At 35.7% G+C, this 6,974-nt stretch overlaps 1 long non-coding RNA gene across 1 annotated transcript; it reads left to right on the top strand.

Moving 5' to 3' along the window:
- The first annotated feature begins 3,374 nt into the window (after nucleotides 1-3,374).
- On the top strand, nucleotides 3,375-4,829 carry LOC133834027 (uncharacterized). The gene is made up of 2 exons (XR_009893276.1): nucleotides 3,375-3,590; nucleotides 3,703-4,829. It is a non-coding gene; the product is annotated as an uncharacterized LOC133834027 (long non-coding RNA).
- Nucleotides 4,830-6,974: the final 2,145 nt, after the last annotated feature.

Genomic DNA, 6,974 nt, shown 5'->3' with positions numbered 1-6,974 from the left:
TACTAGACATAACTACTTACTTTGAGGAAAACATATATAAGAAATAATAATAACTTTTATTAAAAATCCAACATAAATATTGTGCAAATTACAAAGTAAAATATAAAATGTGGTATGGGTACCCATTGTTTCATAAAACATAAAAACATTGTTTAATAAACATAAAACATAAACTCTAAATACTAGTTGTAGAATTTTATCAAAAACATAGTTTTAAGAGACTAAAATAAATGTCATCCTCGATCGACACGCAGTCCACTCAGTCTGTTCATCCTCAACACACATTCCAAGCTTCCAAGAATCCTTCCGCCTCCATATCTAGTTTCCTGCATCACACTAAAAATAAAGGAATGAGCCTAATGCCCAGCAAGAAAAATCTACTAACAACATACAACATAAATCATAAACATGAGGCTATATCATAAACGTATACTATAAAACATATGACTATATAAAAACAACATCTACTATAGCTCTAACCCATGATCATGGTAAACATTTGGGGTTTGCTAGCTAACAACAATGAGCCTCAAAATACATTAAGGTTTGCTAGCTAACAACAATGAGCCTCAAAATACATTAAGGTTTGCTAGCTAAGCAACTATAAGCCCCTAAGCAACATAAAAACATTGGGGTTTGCTAGCTAACAACTATAAGCCTCAAAATACATTGAGGTTTGCTAGCTAAGCAACAATGAGCCCCAAAGACTACAATACATAATCATAAATCATAACATATCATAACGCATAACATATTATTACATGAGCATATCATAACATATAAGCATATAAACACTATCCTATTTTCCTTACCAACACCGGGATATTTGAGAATAAGGACGGGATTTGGAACACTCCTAAAACCAACAACAAGAATAGTGAGTATTTCGAAAGAAAAGAGATGGAAAGAAAAGAACTAAACCACCAAGATGAGGCTTACCGAAAAGAAACCTTAAGTTCAAAGAACTTGAATACCTAACCAAGAATGGAAAACAACGAGTTAGGATTTGAGTAAAGAAAACTAAAGGAAACTAAGGAACCATACAAAAATGAACTTAAGATTAGGAATACCTTTGAATATACTAGCACCGAACTACACCTTGATATTGAAAACACACTATAAATCTCACTTCCCAAGTGTTTATAAAGCTTAAGATGATAAAGCTTTTGTCCCAACCCAAGTGTTTATCACTCTATAGTAACCCTAGCAACTTGAAGTCTCTGAACGAAGAATGAGAAAAATGGCTGGGTACTAGGTCCTATTTATAGAGTTCAAGGAGTGAAAGTACCTCCTTTTAGCTTGAATAAAAATAATGAATATTAATTGAAAAATATTTGAATAATCATTCAACAGGTGCTGAAGACTCGGTCAAAATGTTCAGAGGCAGTCAAGAGGTTAAGGAATGAATTAAGCTCAGTTTCAACATCATTTGAAAATATGGCCCTAGGGCCGATATATCGCCCATCATAGGCAATATATCACCTGGCCCTATGTCCCGAGTGCTCGTCGTTTCGTTTGTTCGAAGTTGACGTGTTTTTCGTAATTCCCGTGTGGCAATACATCGGCTCTTATACTGCGATATATCGACATACGTGAATATATTAACACGTAATTGCACTTTTTCAACATAATTTGAATTGATTAATCAGGTTTGATTAAGTAATACAAGATTCCAGCAAATTCTGGAAGAGTCTAGAGCTTCTAAAAACTTCTATTTTGAATTATCCACTTAAAATGCTTAAATCCTCAAATAAACAAGATTGTGACAAATGTCATGCTCTTAATGGTCTTGGAAGATTCTAGAGCTTTCTTGAAATTTCTTTTATTTAAACTATAATTAAATCCTTAAATAAACATGCACTCGACAAGTGTCATGATCTTATTAATTCTATCTAAACCTTATAGTATTATAAATGACATCTTTATAATCAACTATATTAATCAAACCTTATGTTATAATTAATATTCTTAAACTACAGGTTAAACTTATAAAATCTATAAGTGTTGCTATGAGTGTTCAACTAAGTCCCGACTTGAACCAAAATCCACGAAATCTAACATACTACAAACTAATACTAACTACTACTAGCTACTACTACTACAATCTAACTAGCTAAGTAAAGTTCTGGGACTCTACACGCCGATTCTCTGAAGACTGCGACATCTAACAAGAAAGAAAAAGGCGAGGGCCCATTATAAAAAAGAAGAGGAAGAGATTTAGATCTTGCTAACTCAAGCTCGTAAGCTCAAGATAACAAGATCGCTTAATCAAGCCTGAAGGCTCGAAATGGTGAGATTAACTCAAATGCTAACACTGAACTGCTATAAATTTCAGGGCATCGAGGGTAACTCCATGTGAGAGTGGGGCAGTTATTGTTAGTTTAAGAGTATCCCAAATTTCTAGGAAAAGAGTGGGCAGCTACCCAAAAAGGAGATACTATTGGGACGCGTGCATTAAAACTCTAGTCCAAAACCCTATTTCTTAAGCTACACGAAACTCATATCCTAATACCCCATAACCTAAAAAGGTTCCATTTTTATCTGTTCTTACCAAATTGTTTTTCCTAAATAATGTTTTTGATCAGTACAAGTCTATACAATCAAAACTTACCTATTGCAAAGGTGTTTTCAAGAATCTAGTAGAAACCAAAAATTTTACGAGATAAAGATCAGGAAACTTACATAAAGATGATCTTAGAAAAGTGGAAATTGTTGACCAACACTACTACAAAATACCCTTTACGGGACACTTTTTTAGGACACGCACATAAATGCAAGTCCTTAAAAATATTTATAGAGTTTTTAGGACACTCATTGAGAGTGCTGAAAAAACACAATTTAGGACTCGCAATGAGTGTCCTAAAAAAATAAGCGAGTCCTAAAAAAATCTGAGCTAAAAAATGAGTGTTTTACTTAACAATTTTAAGGACTTGCTTTGGGAGTCCTTAATACTCTTTTAGGACTAGCTTTGCGAGTCCTAAAAATACCTAAATTAGGAATGATGACTTTTAAGGACTTGCTTTGCGAGTCCTAAAAGAGTATTAAGGATTCTCAAAACAAGTTTTAAGTAAAAGAGCATTTTTTTTATCTAAATAAAATTTGTATAGATGTAATTTTTAAAATTATTTTTTATAATATTAGAGTATAAAATTGGGAGTTTTATAATCACATTTTTTTTATCTAAATAATATATTCTGATTTTTATTTATAAAATAAAATAAAATAAATATAATTCCCAAATCCCTTTCTCCCAATCCCTACCCGATATCCTTACTTTCCTTTCTCCCTCTCTCTCGCATGCTCTCTGCTAGGCCGGAACGACGGCGGCAGAGGCTCGGGGAATGGTGGTCGATGGCGTTAGGGGGGTCGGGGTCGGGCTGTTCGGCGGCAGGGGGCTCAGGGCTGGGCTCGACAGCAACGACTGGTGGCTCGGGGCTGGGCTCGACAACAACAACTGGTGACTGGGCTCGACGGCGGGTGGGGGTTCTCGGGTCTGGGCTCGACGACACAGGAGCTGGGCAGAGGGCTGGGCTCTCCTATCTCTCCATGAACGCAAACCCATTTCAGCTCAAGATCTATTCCATTTTCAAGTTTGTATTTTTGTTGAACATTTTTATTTTTGCTGTTGATTTGAAATGATGGTTCAACTTGGACTTCAGTCAATTTACACTCTTTGTTAACTTTGTTTTGATGAAATTTCAGGCATGTTTATGTGTGGCATGCAATAACAGGCTACTGGGGTGGTGTTAGACCAGGAATTGCCGAAATGGAACACTCTTTGTTAAAGTTGATGTTCAGAACATTTTTGAGACTCTTGGGGCAGGCCATGGTGGAAGGGTGAAACTGGCTAGAAAATATCATCAGGCATTGGAGGCTTCAGGTATATGGTTTCATTTACTTGAAATACTAAATTAATATCAAATTACTAACAATGACTGTCTTCTGTGAGGCAATCATTACCTTTTTCCTCTCCAATTTTTCCTTCCTGCATGATGCTCAATTAATCTGAAAACTGTGGTAGTTATTATCCTTGTCAATAATAATAACCATATTGTTATAGTTTTGTTACTGCAAAACTTTTTTTTTAATGCCAATATGTGTTGTTGCGTAGCTTTGAAAGTTCATACTAGTGCATCCAGATTTTGTCATATCATTTATGGGCTTGTTGCGTCAATATTTAGGGAGTAGGGACTTTTCATGAAGGTTTCTTTATTTTATCGAATGGGTTTGCTTTCTACTCTAGGAAGGTCCAAGTAATGGGTGGTTCTATGAGTGCTTAATGTAAAGATTTACATCTTTTCCTGATTTACTTGGGAATTGGTGTCCTTGGTTGTATTTCTAAGATGATAACTTATTATCTGCAATAACTTTTGCAATAACTAATGAATCTCTTGTTAGAATTAATCGATATTAAATGTGGAAAATAAACAAGAATTGGTAAATATAGTGAAGCCTCAAGAATGCTATTCTCTCGCCAATGAAACTCGCTGCATTCAATCTCACACACTATTTTTCACTCATTAGTGCTTTTAAACTGATAGAAATTGTTTGATTATAAATTTGCAGGAGAAGAAGTGTATCTTCCCAAGGATGCATCTTTGCCAGTAACACTAAAATCAAGAGAATATGAAGTGTTTACTGTGGTTCCAGTGAAGGAGTTGTCCAATGGAGTGAGATTTGCTCCAATTGTAGCAATTGTGAATAAACTTATTTATGTATACTACAATAAAAATCTAGTTATAATTTTTCATGTTTGGTGTATTATAATGTGATTTTTCATGTTTCAAGGATGATTTTAGAAAGAAATTCATGGCTGTTATTTTAATCAATAAATTTTTAGATTAATTTGTATATAAATATTTCATTTAAATCATAATTTTTAATTTAAAATAACAATAAATAAATTTTTTAAAAATTAAAAATATAACTTTTAAGGTCACCCAAAGAGAGTCCTAAAAACCTTACTTAAAGGCACTCAGCAAGATCTTTTAGGACTCGCGGATATTCTTTTAGGACTCGTAGTGCGAGTCCTAAAAATATCATTTTAGGACTCGCAACATGAGTCCTAAAAACCTTACTAAAAGACACTCAGCAAGATCTTTTAGGACTCGCGCCATTTTTTTAGGACTCGCAGCGCGAGTCCTAAAAACCTTACTTAAAGGCACTCAGCAAGATCTTTTAGGACTCGCAAACCTTAGTTTTTAAGGCTCTCAAATAGAGGACTCGCAATGCTAGTCCTAAAAAACCTTTTTTGTAGTAGTGCAAAGAAGGGGAAGTAGAAATGATCCCACTGAGCCAAAAGTAGAGAGATTGCGTTGTTTCTTCGGTTTGGAGAACATGCAAAGAAAAACTCTGGTTCATGTTTTCTTTGGTTCGTATTTTCTTAAAGTAAAATGAAAGTGTGAAGAAAATTGGGAAGAAATGGTATATATATATATATATATGCCAAAGGGAATAGTAAGGGTCGGGTGAATCTAAGCCCTTGATTTGAGTTAAAAGGGGATCCAAAGGATCACGTTTGATTACAAAAACTGGCGGCAAAAAGGTAATAGGAAAGGACGTGCGTAGGTAGGTGTAAACACCCTGGGTAGCCAAGACCATTACATTGTATGTTTCAAATCGTGCTTAACTCGCTAAATGAGACATTAGGCCATAAACGTGCATCTAAATGTAATTACTGGTCCAGGGTTAAAAGTTTCGGTTAAAAGGAATGGACGTTTCATTAAAAACATTAAACCGTACATGGGATCCCATAATAACGTTTACAAAGTTTTTTACAGTTCCAAAATGATCATCATAACTCAAAAGTTACAACCCGCTGACCTAAACGGCAAAAATAGGGCTACACCCTAGTTCCTCTGAGAAACCTTGGCCGCGGTGGTGAAGCTGTCGCATATGTACACATCGCCACCTAAGCTCTCCAACTCATGGCTGGTCTAGCTTTCCTTTCCCTTTACCTACACCACGAAGCACCCATCAGCCAAGGCCCACCAAGAAAACTTAATGCAAGTGCATGAATAATATATACAGATTCAGATGCATATCTAGCATGCCCAGTAGTAATAACACTACTCATGATGCATACCATTCATATAAATTACTACAACATCATATGGGACCAAATTCCCTAAACAAATGAAACAGAATTATATCAGAGCCCATTGCCCAAGCACATGACTAATAAGTCACACTGGGGTTTCAGCGCCCTAGGATCTGGGACTAATAAGTCACCTTGGGGTCCATTGCCCTATTGTAATGACCCAAATTTCCTAATAAGGTTTGGGACCTTAATTAGGAGGCCGGGAGGGCCATAAATGATTTATTATGCCATTAAATGATTATATGCATGTTTATGTGAACTATATTAGAATATGATGATAAATGCATGCATGTGGGTTCACATTTCATTATAAGGGCATTTTGGTAATTTGGCCCGTTGAGAGCGTAATTGTGTATTTTCATGCATGTTGGTGAATTATTAATAAGACCACATTATAATGTGGATTTGTTCGAGCCATTCGGCATGAGACGATCTATGAATACAAGTTATTGGTCTGGTCATAACGGGGTTAATTTCGGGGCTCGGGGTGAGTCTCGGGGTAATTTGAGGATTAGAATGTTACCGGGATAAAAGGGTAATGGGATATGGTTTATTGGTATTTGAGAATATTGGGAATAATGGAAATTGGAGGGTGTTAATTATGATTAACGAGATAAGCGGGAAAAGACGGTTTTGCCCTTGGAGGCTGTTTAGGGTTTTAATTAAGCTTAGGGGCAATAAGGTCTTTTCACCCTAAGGATATATATTAGCCATTGAAGGCTGTAGAACCTTGCCAAAACAAAGTGAGCTTCTTTCTCTCCCGTACACCATTTCTTCTCCTTTTCTTCTTGGATTTTTTAGCTTAATTTGAGGAACCAAGCTAAGGAAGTGGACCTTGAGGGCTTAGGGTTGTGTTCCACCATTGAAGAGCGTT

The sequence above is a fragment of the Humulus lupulus genome, chromosome 5 (genome assembly GCF_963169125.1).
Source record: "Humulus lupulus chromosome 5, drHumLupu1.1, whole genome shotgun sequence".
Taxonomy (NCBI): domain Eukaryota; kingdom Viridiplantae; phylum Streptophyta; class Magnoliopsida; order Rosales; family Cannabaceae; genus Humulus; species Humulus lupulus.
Note: the sequence above shows the minus strand (reverse complement) of the source record. Positions and strands in the feature narration are given on the sequence as shown.